The sequence below is a fragment of the Jaculus jaculus genome, chromosome 1 (assembly GCF_020740685.1).
Source record: "Jaculus jaculus isolate mJacJac1 chromosome 1, mJacJac1.mat.Y.cur, whole genome shotgun sequence".
Classification (NCBI taxonomy): Eukaryota; Metazoa; Chordata; class Mammalia; order Rodentia; family Dipodidae; genus Jaculus; species Jaculus jaculus.
In genome coordinates, this window is record NC_059102.1 from 196256564 (window position 1) to 196283019 (window position 26456).

A 26456-nucleotide genomic window follows, 5' to 3' on the forward strand; every position below is an offset into this window, starting at 1 on the left:
CTTGGATTGAAATAATAATTTCTTTTTCAAAACTCCCCACTGAACTATTACTTAGGTTATCCAAATAGAGGCTATGTATTTGACTGCTATGTGCTCTTGTCAGTTTCACAAATTGTTAAGCAATAATTTTTGATGGTGTTAGGGCATTGTGATGTCATATTTCTAATTTAAATTCATTGTTACACTAACCCAGGAACACTTGATGTTACTATTCTGGATGTCATTAGAGTCATTATACAGAAATGTCATCTTGATATTCAGATTCTATAATTAAAAAAAAAAGAAGAAGAGGGCTGGAGAGATGGCTTAGTGGTTAAACGCTTGCCTATGAAGCCTAAGGATCCTGATTCAAGGCTCAATTCCCCAGGACCCACGTTAGCCATAAAGGGGCACACGCATCTGGAGATCATTCACTGTGGCTGGAGGCCCTATTCTCCCTCTCCCCCCCCCTTTCTCTTTCTCTTTCACTTTCAAATAAATATATAAACAAAATAAACAAAATTAAAAAAAGAGTATCTTTCTTTTTGAGTTATTTATGGGTCATGCCCACCAAATCTTTGTCAAATCAGTAGCAGACCCAAATCACAATCTTCCTCTTAACTTTTTAACCTTTTAAAGTCATCTTGATGACATATAAAGACCAAGATTGGGTAATAGAATCTCACCCTTTCTCAATATAAGTTACATGCAATTATTTGTAATTGTAATAGTAGGGCATTATTACAATGAAGTTGTCATTAAAAGGATATGAGGGATCAGTTTACATCATGGAACCTACTTTGTATTGCAATTGTTTACGAGGTGATGATGTTTTCATAAAGGTCAACCACTGATCTAGTGAAGGCTGAGGGCAACAAAGCAGCCTTCATTTTGCCTTCCTACTACTTTAAATATCGCTTTGATATGTAATGTTACAGATGATTTTAATAAATAAATTCAGTAACAAATAAAAGTACAGAGTAACAATGATAGTCAATTTTTCCGTATTCAAAATGATTTTCATGGGTTGATCATGAAAAATGTTTTAACAATGAGTACAAGTGTCTTCTATGTAACTATGAAAATAGTTTATTTCCCTAAGGTTTGTATAAAGATTTAAAAGAAATTGTTTATTTATTTATTTATTTATTGGTTTTTTGCCATAGGGTCTCACTCTACCTCAGGCTGACCTGAAATTCACTATGTAGTCTCAGGTTGGCCATGAAGTCACAGCAATCCTCCTACCTTTGCCTCCCTCCTGAGTTCTGGTATTAAAAGCATGCACCACCATGCCTGGATAAAAGAAAGATTTTTTTTTTTTTATGTGACTTACTATTTTTCTCTTTTTAGAAGCACTTATATCTTATCACTTATAATTACTGTAACTCTGAAATTTTGTATCAGCTTTCAATTGCTTTCAATAGCAAAAAACAACAACCTTAAAAAGTGGCCTGAAAAAAGTAGATATCCACCTTGTTAGAAGTAACATGATGTAGAAAGCTGCTGATATTATTTCAGTAGCTCTGAAATATCAGAGCTTGTTACCTTTTGCTTTGTGGCACCACTGATCCTTCAGGCCCACAACTGCATGCAGGCAGGTAGTAGAGACAGTACTGTGACCAGTCACATTTGTCCCTTTTTGTCAGTTAACTGAAAGCTTTTCAAAATGCTCTCAGTAAGATGTTTTGTTATTCGCACTAGTCAGAAAGATGTTATTTGGCCTTTTAACGAAATCCTACAATATTCAAAATATATTTATTCCTTTGAAAAAAACACTTGTAGGACTTTTCCCTCAACTTCTGGATCACTAGAAAATATAGCAGTAATGCACATACAGAAACAGGAGCTCAGATACTTAGATAACTTTAAAAATTTATGTCCTTAAGTATATATAAACTTTTAAAAGGCTTTGGACTTCCTCAGAGAGTAAATTTAGACTATGAACTAATCTTATGCAGATCCTAAGAATCAAAGAGACTCCATTCCACATCAGAATTAGGACTGTGGTGTTGTTTAGTAGCAGAGTGAAAGACAAATAGCAATTATCCCTCTGAGATAAGAAGAGATTAAAGGAAAACAGAGGAATTAATACTCAGCAGTCTTGATCTTCTCTTGGAGCAATAAAACCACCATGGACTGGAGAGATGGCTTAGCAGTGAAGGTGTTTGACTACAAAGCCAAAGGATCCTGGTTCGACTCTCTAGGACCTATGTGAACCAGATGAACAAGGAGGCACATGCATTGGGAGTTTGTTTACAGTGGCTACAGGCCCTGGCATGCCCGTTCTCTCTCCCTCTCTCTCTTTCTCTTTTTCTCTCTGCCTATGTCTTTCTCTCTTTCAAAAACACAAAACAAAAAAACAAAACAAAACAAAAAACTGCCAATATTACCTTAGGCATGGAATGAAATTGGTGAAAGATTTTAGAAGATTCATTCTGGAAAGTCACATGAAGATGGGCAATAAGTAATAGAATAGACTTTGGAGCATGAATGTAAAGCCAGTTGAACTTAAGTAGACTGGTTCTGCCAAATACTAATCAATAATAGGCTTTTTGCCTGTCCACATGGTCATTTTAAAGCACCTAATTAATAAGTAATGAAAATTGCCTCCTGTTTGGGGGAGAATCTAGTTGTTTGATGTGAACTATATTAGTGTTGCTGATGATGGCAATGCATAGACTAGAGAGTGGGAAATTATGGAGTGTGTAATTAATGACAATAGTGTGTTCATATACTGCTGACTATTGACAAGCATGGCCAGTCCTCAATGAGGGGAATTTTACCATCTAACATATATAAACATAGCCTTTGAAACTCTAAGAATTAGAGCCTTTCTTCTGTTATCCTTCCTTTTTATTCTTATATTCCTTGTCCCTTTATGCCTCCTTTCTATTGTTCTTTCTTTCCTTTTACTCTCCTTTTCCTTTCCCCAAATTCCCTCCTTTTCTTTCTTTTGTCTCTTCTCTATTTCTTTCCCACACTCACTCCCATTCCCTATCTTCAAAGTACTTATTGATAACCTAATTTATCCTATGGATACCATAGTGAACAAAACAGATAAAATTTCTACTCTGATGAAATTTATCTCAGTGACAAGAAATATATAGTATGTTGAATGGCAATATTGTTATCAGGGTCCTAATCACTGGCCTAGCTATGAGTCCGATTACCCATAGTAAGTTTAATAATAAGTGAGGAGAAGTGCTTGTCATGAGAGCATGAGGGTCTGAGCTTGGATTCCTAACACCCATGGAAAATGCTGGTGTGGTGGCTCACTGGCTAGCTAGTCTAGCTAAATCAGTGAGTTACACTATTAGTGAGAGACTGTGTTTCAAAACATAAGGTAGTTTTTGAGGAGGACAACTGATATCAACTTCTGTATTCCACACACTTGTAGACATGACCATAACACCACCTACACACACATGTGCACACACATTATGTGCATGCATGCACAAGTACATAGCATACATTAACCCCCTCAATATATACTCCTATACACAGCACATGTGTGTGTGTGTGTGTGTGTGTGTGTGTGTACAGAGAGAGAGAGAGAGAGAGAGAGAGAGAGCGAACCAAGAAATAGAAATAGAAATTACTTACATTTTTCATCACTACTAGGGAGAGCAAAATTTCCAATGTATCTTTGCCCCGTTCCTAACAGTGCTACAAAACTACAGAAAAGATGAAATAAACACCAAGCAATATGCCTTTGAGATTGGCTTTCTCCTAGAGAACAGGTCTTCAGATGGTAAGGCTCCTGAAGGTGATGCATCTTAAAAGACAGCAAAGGAATTTCATGGAGGAATCTTAATTTCTAGAACTCCCCCCCATTATAATGAAAGTCCTGGATGAAACCAAGATGTTTCTGGGATGGGATGCTGTTGGTAATGTGATGAGAAATGATGTTGAAGGAAGAACCTACAAGACTTCAAAATGATCTGGATATGTGACATAGGAAAGAGGAGCTGAATTTCACACCGTTTTTTGGCTAACTGTATTGGCCATTGTAACTAGACATAATTTATGGTGAGAACTAGTATAACAGGGAAATTGGGGTTCTGGGGTGTTTCCTGGAACCCCAAGCCCTGTGTTCATATCTGCAAACTAAATAACTGGAGATTCCACATTTGAGAGAATGACTTTGAAAATAGCACATTTTATTCAGATTTTACAAAGGTGTGTGGAAAGGGGAAAGCTGGGAGGTAAAGGGAAATAAAGTGGGGAAAAGTACAACTAATGGAGCCCAAAAGCCCATGTGAGCCACATGTAGCTCAGGAGTTCATGTGACCAGATATGGATCTGGGAAAAATAATGTGAAGAAAAGGTTAAGGAAAGTCCAATGAGCTCCTGCCATGTGGGGAGCTGGGGCGGGGCGGGGGGGGGGGGGGTGGGATAAAGAACCCATGTGGAGAGTAAGGGCTGTGGGGCCCTCCCAGCCAGCCGAGACCCAAACCAGGGAAAAACTCACCTACAGCTGGAAGTTAAGTGATCTGAGAGAGCCACTGCCCTCCCCTTGCAAAGGTAATTATAACCTCAAGGTGGTAGGCTGTCTTTTGACCCAGGTGAACCAGAGGGCTGGCTGGTTGGTTAGGACTAGTGGCTGTTTTAGGAAGAGATTAACTCTGGCTAATCTGGGGGCTGAACTTGACCAACTGCAGTTTTAAATCCTATGAAAGACCTCCCTCCCAGGAGGGGGTCCTTATTGTTTGTGGAAAAATGGGTCTGTAGGGAACTAAGCAAAAGATAAGAAGTCAGATGATCTTGGATTTCTATCAAGTGCAAACTTTCCTGCCCTTTTTACCTTCAAGGGTCCAGTCATCTTAACTCTACCCCACCCATAGGTTAAGGAATACATTTTTGGCTTTTGATGTAAAATGATCTTTGCACTAACACTATTCTGAACCTTATGAGAGAGTAAAATCCACCTCTCTCAGTGTAATAGGAGGATGGTCCCTATAGAAGTGATTAGTAGTGTTGAGGATGTAGTTTTTTGAAAACAGAAGCTCAAAGGTTGGACTATCTGTGCAGTCTCCTGAAGGAACAAACAGCAAAATAGCCACAGCACCTGCTTCTGTTTCAGCTATGTTACCATACATACACATATAACTTCATCTAAGGCTCCTATTTTGCAAGTCAAAAAAACAAAAAAAATTAAATGTCATGACCAAAGTCATTGTTATTGAAAGTAGCAGTGAAATACTGTGTTTGTTTAGGTGGGTAGGTCTTCTCACTAAAAAGTACTTTATATTTTTTTTATACTCATGACTTCTTTGGAGATATATCGATGCTAGGTTTTCTTTGAGTCACTAGGGTAGTGCATACATTCATCAAAGTTTGAGCAGCAGTGTAGGGAGCCTCTTGTCAAATTATAAAATAGAAAACTTGCCACTCTATGTTTTATTAAGGTATGGCACATTTATTTATAAATCTTATGTTTGAAATATGTCAATTTTTCATCTGTGTTTGAAACATATTCAAATGTATTTTCCTTGAGCATTACCCTTCATGAAATTTTTTATGTGAAGTGCAGGATTTTGGTATTAATTTCGTTATGTTTGTTGATTTTATGATACAGAAATTAATAATGACATCCCAAACTATAGAAATATTTTTATAGCAGCTGCTTTCTACCAAGTTCCTTTTAATTCCTCCATATTGGCACAATGCAATATCTATTAATTATCACAGAATTTTAAGAGTCTGCTGCTTCTGAATGAAAACTATGTTGTGCTGATTTTTATGTGAAGGAAAACTCTCACATGGTGAGTAGTCAGGAGAATCATTATGGACAGATAGTATTACAACATGAATGACACTGGAAAGTTTCCATGTGGCAGTAAACTCTTATCTCCAGCCAAGACCCATCAACCCAAATAGAAGGAATGTGAATTAAATGTTGAGGCTGTGCATTTATATTAAGAGCAACTGTGCAATCTACTTTTCAAGAGCCATGCTACTCAAACACATTTTTCTATATTACATAATGTTTTCATTTAAATATTGTCATTCAAATGTGAAGACCAGCTGTGCATATCAGGACACAGCTGTGGGTTGAGGTGTAGATAAGCCATCTGGTGCTTGGTTCTGGGTGGTTAAATTTCAGCCAGGGGATTTAACTTCATATCCAGCTGTGATAAAGCAAATTGAAGGCTGCATATTATTCCTCAGAAATCACTCCTTTGGGATTTTTCCCAGAAATAAATTTTAACCAGAGGAATCATTTATTGGTTTTACACTTTCAATTAGAGCATTTGCCAAAATGAAACCAAACAGAAAGCTGTGTGGTTCTTTTATTTTCTTTGTATGAAATAAAAGAGTTAAAAAAGAATGGAGCTTTTCAGTTTCCCTCCAATTATATGTGTACAGGGACAATCTGCAGTAAAATTGCCTTGCTTTGCACACCTTTCAGAATGATGAAAAGAAAAATCAGTTGATTCATAGAGAGCAAATAAAAGAGCAAAGGTGGCACTTAACCTATTTTCCATAGGCATTATTTCTGCTGGTTTATGAAATATGATTGGTCAACAAAATATTCACTATGGTCATCAATGTGCTTAGACAAGGTCCCTTCTCAGTTCCAAAATTTTTCAAAATAAGGATCTCCAAAAATTTAAAATTTTGTATGTTGAGTGTTTAGAAAGAAAAAGGCCTTGAAAATTAGTCTACTCCATTGTCTTTGGACATTTCTGTTAATTGCTATCTATATTATATGATTAATCTTTATACTTTTAAAATGTCAAAAGGTCAATTTTTGGTATAACTTATTGCAACATTTTTGCTAGGGAATATGCTGTGGATATTTTTATGTGAAACAAGTTACAGTAGGTTATATCATTCAATGATTGAGATAGAATTACAGTATATATTTGATATGTTAACTATGTCAACTTGGTTACTCATAAATTCTGAACATTACTGTCCTTTACATTTTATTTATTTTATTGATATATATGTGTGTGTGTGTGTGTGTGTGTGTGTATGTGCATGTATGTATACCATATCTGTCAGTATAGCTATTGATTGTTTTATAGATAAGATATGTTGTACATGTGTATATGTAAGTGCAGATATACTAAATATGTAATTTGTTTAAGTGTTACATATAAAAATTCAACTATATAAACCACCATCTTGATCAAAGTCTGGAACATTTCCAATAGCTCTCCATCCCCACCCAAATAAATACAAACTCTACCATGACCTGCACAAAAATTTAGTCATTACCTGTTCTTGAACTTGATATAAATGAAGCCATGCTGCTCATATTCTTCTGTGTTTGGCTTGTTGTTATCATCAGTATGCATGTTAGAGTCATCTACATAATTGCACATGGTTGCTATTCTCTCCAGTACATTTTGTATAGCACAGTAACACACTGTTCCATTTTTTTTTTTTTTTTTGTGGTACTATTGACTGATTGTGCTGTTTCCAATTCAGGATGACAGGCAGCTCATGTGTGAGAAAATGTTTTTGGTAGAATTTTGTACTTATTTTTGGAATGTGGATAGTATAACTTGGTGCTCTTCAGCAAGTTATGCAAAGAAAAGAATATTTCTTAAGTTCAAAGATCTTTATATTTGAAGAGAGATTAGTAAGCATTAGCAATTGTGTGCTTAAAGCACCATTGTTGAAGCAGTACTTCATTGCCTCTTCATGTTTTACTTTGTCTCCACATAAAAAGCTTCCACCTTGTCATGAAAGAAAAATAAGGTGAAAATGATATTTGGTAAGACTTAAGCATGAAGGTCTAACAGGACTGTGCCATAAGCATAAATCATAAAAGTAACAATTTTAACATAAGTTCACTCTAAAATTTTCTGCTTCAGAAAACACACACAAAAAAACCCTGAATATTTCTGTCATTTCCTGCAGCAATTACCAATCCATCCCTACATAAGAAAGTTTTATGGCTGGAAAGATGGCTTAGCTGTGAAGGCCCTTGCCTGCAAAGCCAAAGAACCAGAGTTCTGTTCCCCAATACCCACATAAAGCAGAAGCACAAGGTGGCACATGTGTCTGGGGTTTGGTTGTAATGGCTAGAGGCCCCAGCGTGCCATTCTTTCTCCTTCTGCTTCTTTCTCTGTTTCTCAAATAAACAGTTAAAAAATATATTTTATAAAAACATAAAGTGCATGCACAACTTTGTCATAAAACACACTGATCGTTGAGAGAAATTCGTGTGACCTATAGTGTCAAGCAGAGGAAGGACAAACAGTGTAAATTAGACTTACTTATGCTTAGAAGGTCAATTTGATGAGACCTATTTATTTAGCCACATTTTATGTTTGGTTTCAGCTGAGGTTACCTTCTTGTTGCTTGGACAAACATCTGACCAGAAGCAGGTTATGGAACAAAAAGTTTATTTCAGGCTTACAGATTCCAAGTGAGACACCATTAATGGTGGAGGAAGCTGGCTCACTTCAGTGTGCACAGCTGAAGAGCAAAACCAACAATAGCAAACACAACCAACCAGAACAACCACTGGTTGGACTAAAAAGATTTGCCCCAGTGACACCACCTCCAGACTTAAGTTGCAAGCTTAATCAAATATATATCAGGTTGGGCTGGAAAGATGGCTTAGTGGTTAAGTGCTTGCCTGTGAAGCCTAAGGACCCAGTTCAAGGCTCGATTCCCCAGGACCCATGTTAGCCAGATGCACAAGGGGGCGCTCGCATCTGGATTTCGTTTGCAATGGCTGGAGGCCCTGGCACGCCCATTCTCTCTCTATATCTGCCTCTTTCTCTCTCCGTCTGTTGGAAAAAAAAGAATACTTTAGGTTTCAAACAAAACAAAACAAAACAAAAAGCTGGGCGTGGTGGCACACACCTTTAATTGCAGCACTTGGGAGGGAGAGACAGGAGGATCACAGTGAGGCCTAACTGAGACTACATAGTGAATTCCAGATCAGCCTGAACTAGAGTGAGACCCTACCGCGGAAAAACAAACAAACAAAAAAACCCCCTCAGGCTATGGAGGACATGCATTCACATTCAAACCACCAGTTTCCATCTCAAAACAAATTTAGTCCCAAATTTAGAAGAAACTAAAAAGCCAACTCTGTACATGGTATATTCTGTCCAATTTCTTAAAATAAAAACTAAGTCATCTTTGATTTTCTCTACTCAACTCAAATCAGTGTTCAATCTCTTAACAATTCTTCATGGATTAATACAAACATCCCAAATAAAACCATCCGTATCTCTATCAGCACTACTGTATCTCTAGTCTATAGTAATACTTCCCTAAAGTTGCCTTAGTCATCCATTATAGGTACTTCTGCCTTTACTTCTGATTTGTTTATAGTTTACCATTCCTGTTTGCAACTAACATCATATGTTGTGAACATATATTAGATCATGTTACTTTACTATTTAAAAAAGGGACTATGGCAGAAAGATCTGATGATCTCTCATTACAATGAGATGAAACTCCTTGATTGAAAAGGTCATGTAGTACCAATCTTGATTTCTCATTGGGAATCTCTGGGAAACAAAAAAGTTCTGTGGGCTAGTGAAATGAGTTAGTGGAGGAAGTGCTTGACGCTCAAGCCTGTGTACCTGAATTTGGATTCCCAGACTCCTTATAACAGCTGGAAGCCATAACTAGCTTCTGTGATCCCAACATGCTGACCAATACGGGAGGCAGAAACAGGAGAAATTTCCCAGAAGAGAATTTCCCTGACCAGCTGACCAGATGAATATGGCAGTGTACCACGATGAAAACAAAGGACACTGCCTCAAAACAAGGTTAAAAGTAATCCTCTGAGATCCTTGTGTGTGCTGTCATACATATACACCCACCCCCCTGAAAGTACAGAGTTACCTGGTCATACATATACGTGGAAGTGTAAAGCTTACCAGAAGTCTGCCATATGTAACTGAGATTGAGAAGCACAAGTACTGCTTTCTTCCTCTGCCTCTGTCCAAGTTGCCTTCATGCTCAGTTTTTGTTTGCTTGTTTGGTTGATTGGTCATAATAATAGAATCTTTTTTCCCACCAAAGCATGAACTACTTGTCTCTTAAAGCTTTGCCTAGATTGTTCTTTCGCAGATTTTGCTCCCTGCTTAAATATTTCATTTTTAAAGACACTTTTCTCAACCAATCATTCAATTTCAATATTATGTATATTTGTAGCATTTATATTAAATTATATTAATGTGTTTCTTTACAAGTGTTTCTGCTCTTCACAGTATGCCTGCAACCAATTCTGCAGCTATTTTTTTTTTCTTTGAGTGAGTAAATGAGAATTAAACACTAAGACTTAGTAATTGTATCCTATGGAATTCTCTGTTTGGAACCTCCCTCACACCTCCACTTTTTTTCCTGTTATTCTCTTTGTAACCCTTGACTGAGAAACAGTGAAGAAGACTTTTGCCTTTATGTGCTTAATTTTAAGTTCTTTCTTGAGGCATAGGAAAGACCATGTCTGGCTGGATTGAATATGGGTTGAATTTTGAAGTTGTCTGTTTGTGGAACTGGGATTCTTTACAATATTCCCCATCTACTGACAGAATAGACTCTACTGTTTGTCTTAGAAAAAAGGTATATGCCCCAAACCCCCAGCCCCATTTTCTGAATTTTGTAATCTCAGTGCCTTCCTATTCATGTGTCCTCTTACCATTTTCTGATGTCAAAGCATTGTTCTTCTCTTTCCTGACCTAGTGGGATAGATCTACATGTAGAATATGTAAGCCTGGGACATAGACCTTCCATACATTTCTGTGTATGTGCCTGGTCAGTGCCTGAGGTCTGGTCACTTACAGAGTCCAAGATAGCTATAATTCAGCTGCAATGAACATGGTGCAAATCTTTCTCATTAGTTAGAATTTTAACAAATCAGAAACTCCAGGAGTCTAACTCCAAACCATGTAGAATTGAGGCTGTAAGCTTACTGCAGTCAGGACAGTCTGAGTGTTAAATCTTTATGGTTGAAACTGATTTTTATATTCATGCCAAAGGATACTTAATATGCATATGATAAGGTACTAATCTTAGTTTTTTGTGGTTCTTTTGTTATGTTCATAAACTGAGGTATGAGATATTGAAGTTACTATTCTAGGTTGTTTTGAGGTAGGGTCTCACTCTAGCACAGGCTAACCTGAAATGTACTCTGTAGTCTCAAGCTTGTCTTGAACTCATGAAAATCCTCCTGTCTCTGCCTCCCAAGTTCTGGGATTAAAGGTGAGTGCCACCATGCCTGACTTGAATTCTCTATTCTAAACTGCTGTTTATTTGAGGCTGATAATAGTATACTGAGAGAGTAAAAGACCGGAGAGAAACTAAAGAGAAACTCTAAGAAACACAAAGCTGTATAAATAATATAAAGAATGGGAGAAATTTTACTTTGAGTTATTGAACAGGAAGCAATTATTATCTTAAACAAAAGGATTCATTGTAGAGAATTAAAATTTAACAATATGCATACATGATTATTATGACATGAAAGTACAGCTAGTCCTTTTTTAACAGACTGAAAGTGATTTAAAAAAATCAGAAATATGAAGTTAAAGTTAGGTTAGAAAGATTTCAAGACAGAAAATGTGAACTCTGTAACATAAGAATAGTAGGACTAGGAAAATAATTAAGGCTGGAAAAATGGGGTTTTACAAAAACCTTTGCATGCCATACATGCCAGCTAAAGAAATGCTCTGCAAAAAGTTTCTGCATATACAAAGAAGTGAGTAAATACTAGCTATTGGCCAGGCTCCTCCCTGGCAGGTAGGTAGTGCTGAGGAGGGACCAGGCCCGCTGGTTCCTCCCTTGGGGTTGAGGGGGAAGATGAGCGTTAGACCACTCAGAACCTCTCCTAGTCACTGGAGAAAAGCCACCCTGAGTTGGTAGTCTTGTCGAAGCAGGAACTCACTTTATTGTTACAAGCAGTTGCTTATATAATGTTGAGAACGAAGGTGGGGAGAGGTAAGGGCCAATAGTAAACTGTGACTATTGAAATCATAATGCCAATTCCTGCGGAAGTAGCAGGCAAGAAGCCATTAGGCGTCTTGCTGAGTCCTAGCTGGCCGGAGGCAGATCACCAAACTTTAGCTAGGTTCAGGAAGTTCCACTCGGCCTCATGCCCGGGCCTCTTAAGGCCCAACAGCTATTAGCATGTGTACCCTATGTGTAGTATGTGTATGAATGATGTGGAATGCTAACCAAACTTTTGTCACAATCTGCAAATAGGTATTCACTCTTTTCAAAATCTTTTCTGATTATATGACTAAGCTGGCAGAGTTTTTGCTTGGCATGTGCAAGGCCCTGCATTTAAATCTATTCTTCCCTAGGAAAAGTGAATGGCAGGGCCATTGGCTGCAGAGGGCATCAGATTCAATATTTGGTAAGTGAATTTCAAAAACAAGTGTAAGAGTAAGTGGTTCCTCCCTCAACAGATTTTGTCATTATTTTCTTTCCATTATATTTTTTCTTAATTTCAAAGTACTAAAATATTTTCAGTAAATCAAACAACAGAAATGTATGCAAAAGCTCAGAAATAGCTTCAACCCAATTTCCCTTTCAAGTTCTATTAACAAATGACAATGGTTGTACTAGGTTAATCAGCAAATTCTAAATTCAGATAACATTTGCATACTGTGGGTAGAGTTAAAAATAGAAGTTAGAGGTGGGATAGTATGCTTTCAAAGATTGTTCAAGAAAATTATTGGTAAAAATAGAAATATCATAACCAGGAAATATTTATAGGCACGTGGATAAAAAGACTTCAGATAATAAATTACCTTGTTGGTATTTTGTTAGGTAATTCTACAAAAAAATACACAAAACTAAAACTATCATTGGTAACAATCTTAGGGAGTAAAGAGTGAATGCTTATTCAGTGATACTGTGAGCTCGTAGGGATTGGTAATTCCATGAAAGCTAGTAAAGAACCTCATACATTTTCTTTTCTGAGTATTGATTAAAATAGAACAGGGTTTCAAGTTTTTAAAATTCCACAATTCCTCTTCAAAGTATCAATAATTTCTCATTTTAATTATTATAAATATTGCTTAAGTTTAAAATTTCTTAAAATAAGTTTGTAAGACCCCCAAAACGAGGACCCCACACTCTGCCCGGATATGGCGACACCCCAAATCACTCACGAGAAGTGGTCTTGATGCAAACTGCAAGAGGATTTTATTCCAAGCACGCTGGGGCCCACAGTCGTACACCGCACAGGGGTAGAGGACTGCAGAGCCTCGAATGCAGGAACGGGACAGTTTTTATAGGGTTTCTAACAAAGCCTGTGCATTAGACCAATCATTTTTTTAATATCAGGAGCCTGTGGGGTGTGAGCCAGTCAGTTTGTGCCACTCCATAGTTTCTAAGCCAATTAGTTTAATTTGTTCAAGCCCCTCATGGACCAATCAGTCTCTTATGACCTTGGTGGTCAGCATTTGCGCAGGTCCTTGGGTGGGGGTAGCAGAGTGTGGTATCAGTCTCCTATGACCTTGGAGGTCAGCATTTGCGCAGGTCCTTGGGTGGGGGTAGCAGAGTGTGGTATCAGTCTCCTATGACCTTGGTGGTCTGAGGCAGGCTGCTACGGCTTATGGTGCAGGCTACTAAGGCTTACAGTGTGGGTTATTAAAGCTTATGGTGCAGGCTATTTACAGAACCCAAATAAGTGGTTTACTTTGTTACTCATTTCCCATCCTTGAGGGCTATCTCATGCCCTTTTTAACTAGTTTTATATTAGGAGCAGGCTCTTGTATAATGAGAAGAGGGATTCTTTACTTGCTTTCAACAGAGAGTAAAGCCTGGAGTTTGAGGTATGCAGGAGCCCGCTTAAGCTCCCTTTGGAGCGTGATAGTATTTCTGGGCTTCTGAATTCTTGGGCCTTTCAAGTTCAGAAATGGAATTTATTAATTTGCCCAGCAACTTGTATTTATGAATGTTGCACCATTTCAGAAAAGTTCTGTATTTTCTAGTTTAGTGTATTTTTAAAATTTTTATCTTTGCATACCTTTAAAATTTATGTTTGAAATATTTGGCATGTCATTTGTATACTATATTGATTATAATATTTATTAGTCTATAGGCCTTTAGCACCACTTATGCAAATTTTTCTGTAAATAAGTAAATCACAAAGTCTAAAATAAAACAGTTTTCAGAATTATAAACAATTTAGGGAGTGTCTACAGTGTTTCATTTGGGGTATTTAGTCCACATCAAACTTACATAAAATATATGATATGCTTTTGGTAGTTCTAAAAAAGCCTATGCAGATGGCCACCTGTTTTTCCTGGTGATCCCAATGGAAAACTTTGCCACAGTAGTTCTCAGTAACTGGCTTTAATCCAAACTAATCTAGCCCAATATGTGTGTAGCAAATCTGGGTTATAGCTGGGTTTCTCCTTATTCTCCATTCTCCCTTCTATGAGAACTTTTCTTCTTGTTAATCAGTTAACTGGCAGTGCAAGTCATCAATAACTCAAGCCCCATATTAGGGTGCTATGTAATAGTTACTGAACTGTGTATACATCTTGTTCAATAAGGAGCATATGATTTAGCTTAAATAATGACCAAAACCATAGCTCAACCAATTGATTTTTAATGAGACTCTTCCATATTTTACCTTATTTTTGTAAGGAATATTATCCTTGTGCCTCATTAACTTAAAAAGGAGAAAATGAGAAGTAGGAGCTTCAAAATACATAAGGTTAATTAAAATTTCAGATTCTGCACTTAAAGCAGTTCTGAGTCAATTTGGTAACAATGAAACCTTTTTATTGGGTATTATGGTTATGGGGACAGATATTTTATTCTGTTTATGTTTAATTTGCTAAAGGTATCAATGATTAAAAATTTATTCCTATTTGGATTTAATTTCATTAGCCTAAATTTGAAAGAAAATTCAAGGACTCTAAGGTTGAGTCTCCTTTTCCTTTAAATTGTAAAGAATTGCAAAAGCTTCTCACTTTTGAAAGTGGATCTTTACAAGAGAATTTCATGTTCAAGTGTTGCCTGAACTACAGAGCTAGTTCAAGGCCTGCCTGGGTTACAGAATGAGTTCAAGGCCAGATTAAGCAAACTAATGAGATCTTGTCTCAAACTAAAAGAGAAAAAGAGAACTTTGGGTTTAGTTCAGTAATACTACTTCCCTAGCCAGAATGAGGTCCTAGGTTCAATCTTCATTACTCATGGTTAATTAATAATAAATAAACGAACTTTCATTATAAGAACATCATTCTTGTCCTGAAAATGAATAAAATGACATTTAATATCATGTGAATAATTGAGTGGTTATAATAAATATTGGCCATACCTATATATATGACAAATGACTTTATTGTTATTAATACTAAACGCTAATGATTTTTATCAGCAGCAAGAATATTTATTGGCTGCAAATATTGTACAGATTGCTATAATATTTACTAAGTGAATCTAATTAAATTAATTTACTTAGAGGGAAAAGGACCTGACTCACCAAATGTTATTAATTCTGTTACAATAAAATACTATTATTATTTTTTAATTCAATGAACTAACAAAAACTAAGGAAATGTCAATTAGACAACAGCACTAGAGATTAATATATGCCTAACTATCTTTAGGAAGTGAAAGACCTTATTCCAAAATGGTGGATAGTTCCAGAGGAACAACACCGAAGGTTGTCCTCTGTATCCCACATGAATAGGCACTTGTGTCCTCCTGAACAAACACAAACACACACAAAAAGGTAGCAGTTGCATCACTTGTGATTAGGAATACTAGTGATAAATACTGATGATACTTGAATCTAGTACTATGGCATGCAGTTGTATGACTTTGTAAGGGTTGACACTTTTTCTTCTATAAAATGCCTCTATTTGCATGTATGTAAACCAGCAGCAAAAAGAATAGAATTTCCTGAATATCAATTTACTTTATTTACATAAATAACTAGAACACAATACAAGAAGCTTATAGAAAGTCAGAGCTTTAGTGTGTGTGCTAAGCATATCAGAGCTGACATGCACTGTTTTTATTAGCTTATCCAATTTCTGAGATGGAATGTCATTATCTAGACTAGTTTTCATTGTATCTGTTCCTTCTGATACATGTCCTCAATATCCCATCTGTCCCTTAACACAGAGAAACTATGTAGCTATTTGTGGTCACATCTTCCCAGACAGTGCTACTATTGCTGCTGCAGCCAAGTTACTATTCTTGGGAGTCTCCTCATGAAAAAAAACACAGGGCTTCTCTTGATTTATCAGTTCCACAAATCTACCTGGAAGTTTGTATATATCAATATAATGTACTATGGAACACACTTAGAAACAGAAACCCAATTAGCCATTACATCTCTTACTTTGAGAAAACATTATTCTACTTTTGGAATGAGAAAGCATATTAAACACAGTAATTGTGCTATGTCCAGATATTTGTTTTAATTTGCATTTCTCTGATGATTAGGGATGAAGAACATTATCTTAAGCGTGTGTTTGCCATCTGTATTTCTTCCTCTGTAAACTGCCTGTTCAGCTGTTTGCCCCATTTTGTGAGTGGGGTGTTTGAAATTTTAATGTTTAGATTTTTGAATTATTTGTAGATTCTAGAGATTAGGCCTCTTTCAGTTGGATAACCTGTAAATATTTTCTCCCATTCTGTGGGTAATCTATTGGCTTTGCTTATTGTATGCTTGTTTATAAAGAAACTCTTCAGCTTCATGTGATCCCATTGGTTGAGTGACTGTTTAAGATCATGAGCTACTGGGTTTTTGTTCAGGAAGTCTTTTTCCATTCCTATATCATGGAAAGTAGTTCCTAAATTTCCTCCCAGTAGTAGTCGAGTTTCTGGTCTTATATAGAGGTCTTTGATCAATTTGGACCTAAGTGTAGTGCATGGCGAAATGTGTGTATAAAGTTTTAGTTTCCTGCATATGGTTATCCAATTTATCCAGCACAATTTGTTGAAGATGCTGTCTTTTTTCCAGCCTATATTGTTAGGACCTTTGTCAAATATCAAGTACCTATAGTTGCTTGATCCAAAGTATGGGTCCCCAAGTCTATTCCATTGGTCTATAGTCCTATTTTTATGCCAGTACCATGCTGTTTTATTACTATGGCTTTGTAATATAGCTGTAGATCAGGTATGATGCCTCCAGAGTTTTTTTTTTTTTTCCTGAGGATATGTTTGGATAAGTGAGGTCTTCTGCCTTTCCATATGAAATTTGAGATAATTTTTTCTATCTCTGTGAAGAACACTGTAGGGATTTTAATTGGAATTGTATTAAATCTATATATTGCCTTTGGTAGGTTGCCATCTTCCAATGTTAATTATGCTTATCCAGGAACATGGGAGGTTTTTCCATTTTCTCAAGTCCTCCTCAATTTCTTTTTTGAGTGTTTTTATGTTTTCGTTGTATAGATCTTTCACTTCTTTGGTTAATGTTATTCCAAGGTCTTTATTTTATTTTTCTTTTAGTATTGAAAATGGGACCATGTCCCTTATTTCTTTCTCTGTATCTTTGTCATTTGCATATAGAAAGGCTTCTGATTTATGTGCATTGATTTTGTATCCTGCTACTTTGCTATAGGAGGTAATCACCTTCAGGAGTTTGGGGATGGAGTCTCTCGGGTCTCTTACATATATAATAATGTCATCAGCTAACAGAGCTAACTTAACTTCTTCCTTTCCAAATTGTATCCCTTTTATTTCCTTCTCCTGTCTTATTGCTTGAGCTAGGACTTCCAGTACTATATTGAAAAGCAGAGGTGAGAGTGGACAACCTCTTGTTCCTGATCTTAATTGGAATTCCTCCAGTCTCTCTCCATTAAGTATTATTTGGGCATTTGGACCTTTGTATATTGCCTTTATTATGTTAAGCTATGAACCAACCATGCCAATTCTCTCCAATATTTTGATCATGAAGTGATGTTGTAGCTTGTCAAAGGCCTTTTCTGCATCTATCAAAATGATCATGTGTTTTTTATGTTTAACCTTCTTCATGTGGTGTTTTACATTGACATATTTCCGTATGTTGAACCATGTTGAACTACCCCTGTTTTCCTGGGATGAATCCCACTTGGTCAAGTTGGATAATGCTTTTGATGTGTTGTTGGATTTGGTTTGCGAGGATTTTGTTTAGGATCTTTGCATCTAAGTTCATCAGGGAAATAGGCAGGTAGTTTTGTTTTCTTGTGGCAACTCTGCCTGGTTTTGGAATTATGGTGATACTAGCTTTATAAAAGGAGTTGGGTAGCTTTCCCTGTTCTCCAATTGTGTGGCACAGTTTGAGGAAGATTGGTTTTAGTTCTTCCATGAAGGTTTGATAGAATTCAGCTGAGAAGCCATTTGGTCCCGGACTCTTCTTTTGGGGGAAGTTTTTTTTTTTTTTTTTTTTTTTTTTTTTAAATTTAATTTATTAGTTTTCATTTCAGTGAATACAGGCAGTTTGGTGCCATTATTTAGGCTCATCTGTGATCTACCCCCTCCCATTAGACCCTCCATGTTAATGAAAATGGGTCGTGCATTGTGGAGTTAGCCCCCAGTTATTAGTATGATAAATGTCTCTGCAAATCATAACCCAACATGTAACTCTGACATTCTTTCCGCCCCCTCTTCCACAAGATTTCCCTGAGCCATGTTGGGTTCATTTTTGGTCTGCTTCAGTGCTGAGGTGTTGGGGGCCTCTGAGGCTTTGGCTCTCTGATTTGGTAGGAGTTGATTTTTCTCTGCGTCAATCTCCTTCCCCTTTGTGCTGGTATCCAGTTCACAGGAAAACATCACCCTTGCTTATTTCGCCAGTTGGCCTTAGTTTCAGTTGGGCCCCTTTTGAGGTATGTTGGGGCAGCTCTCTTCTTAGGATCTGCATCTATCTTTTCTTTCCCTTGTTGTTTGTAGTGCAGCTAGGCGGTCGCCATCTTGACCGGAAGTCCTGGGGGAGGTTTTTTAAATTACTTTTTCAATCTCTATGAATGTGATTGGTTCATTGAGGAGATTAATCTGCTCTCGGTTTAGCTTTGATAGATGGTATGCATCCAGGAATTTATCCATCTCCTCCACATTATCCAGTTTTGTGGAGTAGAGGTTTTTGAAATAAGTCCTGATGATTCTCCCAATTTCACTTATATCTGTTGTGATCTCTCCTTTTTCATTTTGAATTTTGTTAATTTGAAGCATCTCTTTTTTTTTGCTTGATCAAATTGGTCAGGGTTTGTCAATCTTGTTTAGTTTTTCAAAGAACCAGCTCTTTGTTAGTTGTCTTAATTGTTTCCTTGGTTTCAAATTCATTAATTTATGCTCTGATTTTAATTATTTCTTTCCTTCTGGAGCTCTTTGGGTTGGATTTTTCTTGCTTTTCCAGTGCCTTTAGGTGGATGGTTAAGTTATTGATTTGGGATGTCTCTGTCTTTTTTATGAAGGCATTGAGTGCTATGAATTTTCCCTTGAGAACTGCCTTCATGTGTCCCATCAGTTTTGGTACGATGTGTTCTCATTGTCATTTAATTCTTGAAATTTTGGAATTTCATTTTTTTACTTCATCTGCTATCAGTTTATTGTTTAAAAGTGTGTTGATCAGTTTCCAGGTGCCGTTGGGATTCTTGGTGGGTCTTTTGTTGTTGATTTCTAGCAATATAGAATTGTGATCTGATACCAGGCAGGGAATTTTGTCAATTTTCCTAAATATGTGGAGGCAGTCTTTATGACCCAGTATATGGTCTATTTTAGAGAATATTCCATTGGCTGCTGAGAAGAATGTGTAGTCTGTGGACTTGGGATGGAAAGTTCTGTAGACATCCATTAGGTCTAAGTGATCTATGGTTTTGTGGAGCTCTCTTACTTCCCTGTTGAGTTTCTGCTTGGATGATCTGACTATTACTGATAACGGTATATTGAAGACCCCAACTATGATGGTGTTGGTGGTTATTTCTGTTTTATTGTCAAGTAGGTTTTGTTTTATGAACTGTGGTGCCCCTGTGTTTGGTGCATGCAGATTTATTTTTGTAGTATCCTCTTGATGGATCATTGCCTTGACATGTAGGAAGTGGCTTTCTTTGACTTTTTTGATTATTTTTGGTTTGAAGTCTATTTTGTCTGATATTAATATAGCTATGCCTGCTTGTTTCTTATTCTCGTTTGCTTAGAATCTTGTTTTCCACCCTTTAACACTGAGGAGGTGTCTGTCTTTAGTGGTGAGGTGGGTTTCTTGAAGACAACAGATTGAAGGGTCTAATCTTTTGATCCATCCTGTTAGCTTGTGTCTCTTCATGGGTGAATTAAGGCCATTCATACTTAGGGTAATGACTGTGAGATTTGATTTGATCCCTACCATATTGTGATGGTATATGCGGGTTGGTGTTTTCATGGACTTTGAAGTTTTTTGTTTCTAATCTGGGTTTAGTCATTGTGATATTCTCTTTGTAGGAATTTGAGTTTGATTACATGTTTCTTCTCTGTGGAGAATTTCCTGAAATACTCCGTGTAGGTTTGGTTTTGTGTTCATATAATTGTAAAGCTGAGTTTTGTCATGGAAGGATTTTCTTTTGCCATCTAATATGAGGGATACTTTTGCTGGGTAGAGTAGTTTGTGTTGGAAGCCATATGTTCTTAGACTTTGCAGTGTTTCATTCCAGGCCCTTCTAGCTTTTAGGGTTTCCATTAAGAAGTCTGATGTATTCTGGTGGGGTTACCTTTGAAAGTGGTGTGCTGTTTTTCCCTAGCTGCTTTTAGGATTTTCTCTTTGCTGTCAATGTTTAGAGTCTTAATGATAATATGTCTTGGAGAGTTTCTCCTTTGGTCCAGTCTGTTTGGCATTCTTTTGGCTTCCTGTATCTTGATGGGCCTTTCTTTTAAGAGACTGGGGAAGTTTTCGTCAATTATTTTGTTAAATAAGTTTTCCATGCCTTTGGTCTGAATTTCTTCTCCTTCTGGTATTCCAGTGGTCCAGATATTAGGATGTTTAAGTGTATCCCAAAATTACCTCATGTTATGTTCACAGAAACTTTTGAACTTACTGAGATTTTTGAACTCTCAAACTGTTTCTTCCATCGTGTCTTCCAGATCAGAGTTTCTATCCTCCACATGGCTGACTCTGTTCTTGAGAGCTTCTAGAGAGTTTTGGACTTGTTTAATTAGGTTTGCATTTTCTACTACTTTTCTATGTATAATTTCTATCCCTCTGTCAAGCTCCCTTTTACATCATTTTCTGATTTTCTTGATGATTCTTGGAATTCATACTTGCATTTCTTTATGTCTTCATTTAGCATGGCCAGCTGATTTTTTTTTTTTTTTTTTTGCCAGCTGATTTTTGAGGTCATCTTTTTTTTCACTCTCCCTCAAATCTCTTAACTGTCTTTGAACTCCCTCCATTTTCTTATCTACTTCTAGTTTAGTGATGGCAGCATTCACACGATTATCGGTCCTTTGTGTTTTTTTTGTAAGCTCTACTAGTAGCTTGGTCAAGCTTGCATTGCCCATAGCTTCACTTTGGTGTTCTGATCCTAATGACTCTTCTAAGTTTTGATTAGAGATGTTCATTGTAGGACTGGGTGATATAACAGGATTTTCTTGCATTTGATTTTTCAGGTTATTTGTTTTGTGTTGTGGTCTGCCCATGACAGTGTATGGGCTCGTAGGTGGGTGGATCAGCCTGGGCTTAAGCATGATGGAAATCTGAGGCAGCCTGAGACAGTTGCCAAGCAGCCTGGGCTTTGGCTGTCACTTGACAAAGCAGCCTGATCTACCACCTGGCCAGGGCGCCAAAGTTGCCTGATCTCTCAAGCAGTAACCCACCAAAGCTGCCTGCATTTGAGCTAGGAGGGATGATGAGGCACCAAACACTAAAGCCAAAACTCTGGTGTGGAAACACTGGGACCCGGAAGCAGTCTGCACTCACCTGCCACAGGACAATGGCAGCTGGCCAGCACAGCAGACAGGTAGGGGATGGCACCTGAGCTGGTGCAAGTGAGAGACACAGTCTGAGCTTCTGTGGAAGTCACTGTGGGCCTGGACTCAGTGAACGTGTGGTGGGCAGAGCAGTAAGTGAGTAAATGAGTGGAGCAGTGTAAGCTTCCACACACAAGGATCCATCAGTGCACAGCAGTGCTGGGGATGTGGCGGCTACTTGGGGGAAGGGTGGGCTACCTGCCTGCAAGAGAATCAGCAATTCCCTATTTTTGCCTGAACTATCTGAATGTGTGGTGGCTGGAGTAGCAAGTGGGCTAGTGGGAAGAGCAGTCTAAGCTTCTACATGAAGGGATTGATCAGTGTGCGGTGGCATGGTGGATACAGGAGCTGCCTGGGGGGAGGGGTGGGCTACCTGCCTGTGAGGAAATCATCGATTCACTGTTTTTTCCCCCTCTGTGCCCTCCCACTAGCAATCTATTGGAGATTTCTCTCCCCTAAAAGACCCAGTGAACCCTTAATGTCTTGCCTTTCTTTCCCTGGGATATGCAGCACAGCTAGGTGATCACCATCTTGGTCGGAAGTCCCCTTAAAGCTCAACTTTTTGTCACCATCAAATTTAGCAACTAGAACAGTATTACATTAGTGAAAAGCCTTTTAGTGGATAACTAAAGGACTAGAAAACCAATCTTTGCCTTGGTAAAATGACATTAACCTTTGTCTATTGCATGAAATCAAATGCAGAAGCCTACAAAGAGACCCTAAAATACAGGGCCCCACTCAATAAATGCTACTCCCTGTTTTCCCTCCCTTTTCATCCCAGTGGCCTTAATATAAAATTTATTAAAGCCTGTATTAGGAATCTAGACAAAATTTCCTTTAGGAATTAGAGTATATATATATATATAGACTCTCTCTCTATATATATATTATTGGCAACTTCTATACTTACAGACAACAAACCATAGTATTTCCCTCCCCTCCTCCACTTTCCCCTTCTGTCATGTCCCCTTCCTCTCCCCATTAGTCTCTCCTTTAATTTGATGTCATCATCTTTTTCTTCTATTATGAGGGTCTTGTATAGGTATTGCTAGGCACTGTGTGATCTTGGATATTGAGGCCAATTTCTGTCCAGACAGCTGTATGTAAGGAGTGGTACCCTTCCTTTGTCTGTCATATTCTTTCCGCCGCCTCTTCTGCAATGGACCCTGAGCCTTGGAGGTGTGAGATGTTTCAGGGTTAGAGACTATTCCATCCCTTCCCAGCACTATGTTGCCTTTTGGATCATTCCAGTGGTCATCACCATCAGAAAAGTGAAGCTTCTCAACCAGAAGTGAGATTAACATTAATATATGAATATGTACATTAAGAGTAGTGCTTTCAGGGAACTTTGGTGAGAGTAATATATGCATTTATCCAGACAAAAGCAGGCTTTATACCTCTAAGACTCATGATCTCCCCTGCCATAAGCTTTTTTTTAAAAAAGTATTTTTAACTTAATTTTTCTTTATTTATTTGCAAGAGAGAGAGAGAGAGAGAGAGAGAGAGAAACAGGCAGAGAGAGGGAAAGGGAGAATGGGCACACCAGGACCTCCAGCTGCTGCAAACGAACTTCAGACACATGTGCCCCCTTGTGGATCTGGCTTATGTAGGTCCTGGGGAATTGAACCATGGTCCTTTTACTTTGCAGGCAAATGCCTTAACCACAGCCATCTGTCTAGCCCTGCCACAGGCTTTTGATTCGGTTTTCAGTACCAGGCATGTATTCCCACCCATAGAGCATGATTTCAGTCCCATTAGAGAGCAGTTGGTTTCCTCTGGAGCAAATATGCCACTATTGCACTTGTTCAGTCATTTGGCCTCTCTGGCTAAACTTGAGGGTTCCAGTGTCCACTGTTTTTGCTGCTGATGACTTTATCTCCCATAAGCCTACATAAATTGAAGCTTTTTCCAGTTTTTAGTTGGCTGGGCTACAGGGAGAAGGTTTTCTGCTAAGTACATGCTTGATTTCTCACTGACTTTGCCACTCAGGCATGTGAGTCTTCAGCAAATGGGTCTTACCATCTCTTTCTCATGGGAAACCAAGGGCCTTGGCAATAGCCTATAATGTTTTGGAGGCAACAGGGACCTCCCTGTCCAACAATTCACTAAAAGCTGTTCCATCCCTGGCACTAAAAATTTTCTAGTAACAATCTATGGCTTCTTTATGTGCCATTATTCAAGAAAGTAGATTTTCATATATGTCTTATTCAGAATATCTTGAATTTTTATTGGCCCTAAAACCCCTCCCTTATTTTATAAAATCTCTTCTCCTGACCTTACTTAGGCCTTTCCCCTCCCTGTAATCTTTTCTTCTACTTACATATATACAATACCATCCCCTGAAGTCCTTCCCCCACCCTCCCTCCCATATAACCTTTTTTTTAGATTATGGCCCTCTACCACTGATTTTTGGTTCCAGCTCACACACAAGTCTTTACATTGGTATCAAGGATCCACATATGAGAGAGAACATGCAATGTTTGGCTTTCTGGATCTGGGTTACCTCACTTAGTATAATCCTTTCCAGATCCATCTGTTTCCCTGCAAATTTCATAATTTCATTTTTCCTTATCACTGAATAGAACTCCATTGTGTAAATGTACTACATCTTTATTATCCTTTCATTTGTGGATGGACATCTAGGCTAGTTCTATTTCCTAGCTATTCTGAATAGAGTAGCAATAAACCTGATTGTGCAAGTATCTCTAAGGTAGTGAGAAGAATCATTAAGATATATGTCTAAGAGTGCTATAGCGGGGGCATATGGCAAATCTATTTTTAGCTGTCTCATAAACCTCCAACTAATTTCCACAATGGCTGTACCAGATTAAATTCCTACCAACAGTGCAGAAGGGTTCCCCTTTTGCCACAACCTCACAAACATTTATTGTCATTTGTTTTCTTGATGGTAGCCATTCTGACAGGAGAGAGAAGGAATCTCAAGGTAGTTTTAATTTGTATTTCCCTGATGGCTATGGATGTAGAACACTTTCTTAGATGTTTATATGCCATCTGTATTTCTTCTGGTGAGAACTCTCTATTTAGTTCCATAGGCCAGTTTTTGATTGGGTTGTTTCTTATTGTTCTGTTTTTTAAGTTCTTTGTATATTTTATTTGTATATTAATCCTCTGTCAGATATGCAACTGGCAAACATTTTCTCCAATTCTGTAGGTTATCTCTTTGCTCTATCCACAGTGTCCTTTGCTGTACAAAAGCTTTGTAATTTTATGAGGTCCCAGTAATTGATTCATGGTTTTATTTTCTGGGCAATTGGGTTTATATTCAGAAAATCATTACCTATGCCAAGATGTTGAATGGTTTCGCCTACCTTTTCTTCTAGCAATTTTAGAGTTTCAGGACCGATATTAAGGTCCCTGATCCAAATGTATTTGATTCTTGTATATGAGGAAAGACAAGGATCTATTTTTATCTTTCTATATACAAATATCCAATTTTCCCAGCACCACTTGTTAAAGAGGCTGTCTTTTATCCAATGCATATTTTTGGCATTTTTGTCAAAAATCAGATAGCTGTAGCTGCCTGGATTCACACCTGGGTCCTCTATTGTGTTCCATTGATCTACATTTCTGTCTTTGTGCCAATACTATGCTGTTTTTGTTACTACGGCTTTGTAATATAGCTTAAAATCATGTATGGTGATACCACCAGCCTTAGTTTTGTTGCTCAAAATAATTTTGGCTATTCTCGTTTCTTTTGCTTCCAAATGAATTTTAAGAATGTGTTTTCATATTTCTGTCAAGTATGCTGTTGGAATTTTAATGAGGATTGCATCAAATGTGTAGATTGCTTTTGGTAAGATTGATATTTTCCACAATGTTGATTCTTCCAATCCAAGAACATGTGATATCTTTCCATTTTCTTGTGTCTTCTGTAATTTCTGGCTTGAGTGATTTAAAGTTCTCATGGTAGAGATCCTTCACTTCCTTGGTTATGTTTATTCCAATGGTACTATATTTATTTGTTTTTTTAAGGCAATTGTGAATGGGGGAGATTTCCTGATTTCATTCTCCACACATTTGTTGTTATCATATAGGAAAGCTACTGAATTCTGTGTATTTATTTTGTATCATGGTTTGTTGCTAAAAGTGTTTATCAGCTCTAACAGTTTGCACGTAGAGTCTTTTTAGGGTCTTTTATGTATGGAATGATACCATTTGCAAATAGTCATAATTAGATCTTTTCCTTTCCAATTTGTATCCCTTTTATGAGTGTCTCTTGCCTTATTGCTATAGTTAAGTCTTCCAGTACTATATTAAATAAAAGTGGAGACAGTGGAAACCCTTGTGTTTTTCCTGAATTTAGTGGAAATACTTCAAGTCTTTCTCAATTTAGTATTATGTTGGCTGTAGGTTTGTCATAAATAGCTTTTGTTATGTTGAGGTATGTTCTTTTTAGTTCCAGTTTCTGTAATACTTTTATATGAAATGATGTTGGATTTCTTCCAATGCCTTTTCTGCATCTATTGAGATGATAATGTGATTTTTGAGCTCCAGTCCATTTATATGATATATTACATTTATCGATTTGTGTATGTTCAACCACCCCTGGATCCTTGGGATAAAGCCAACTTGGTTGGTGAATAAGC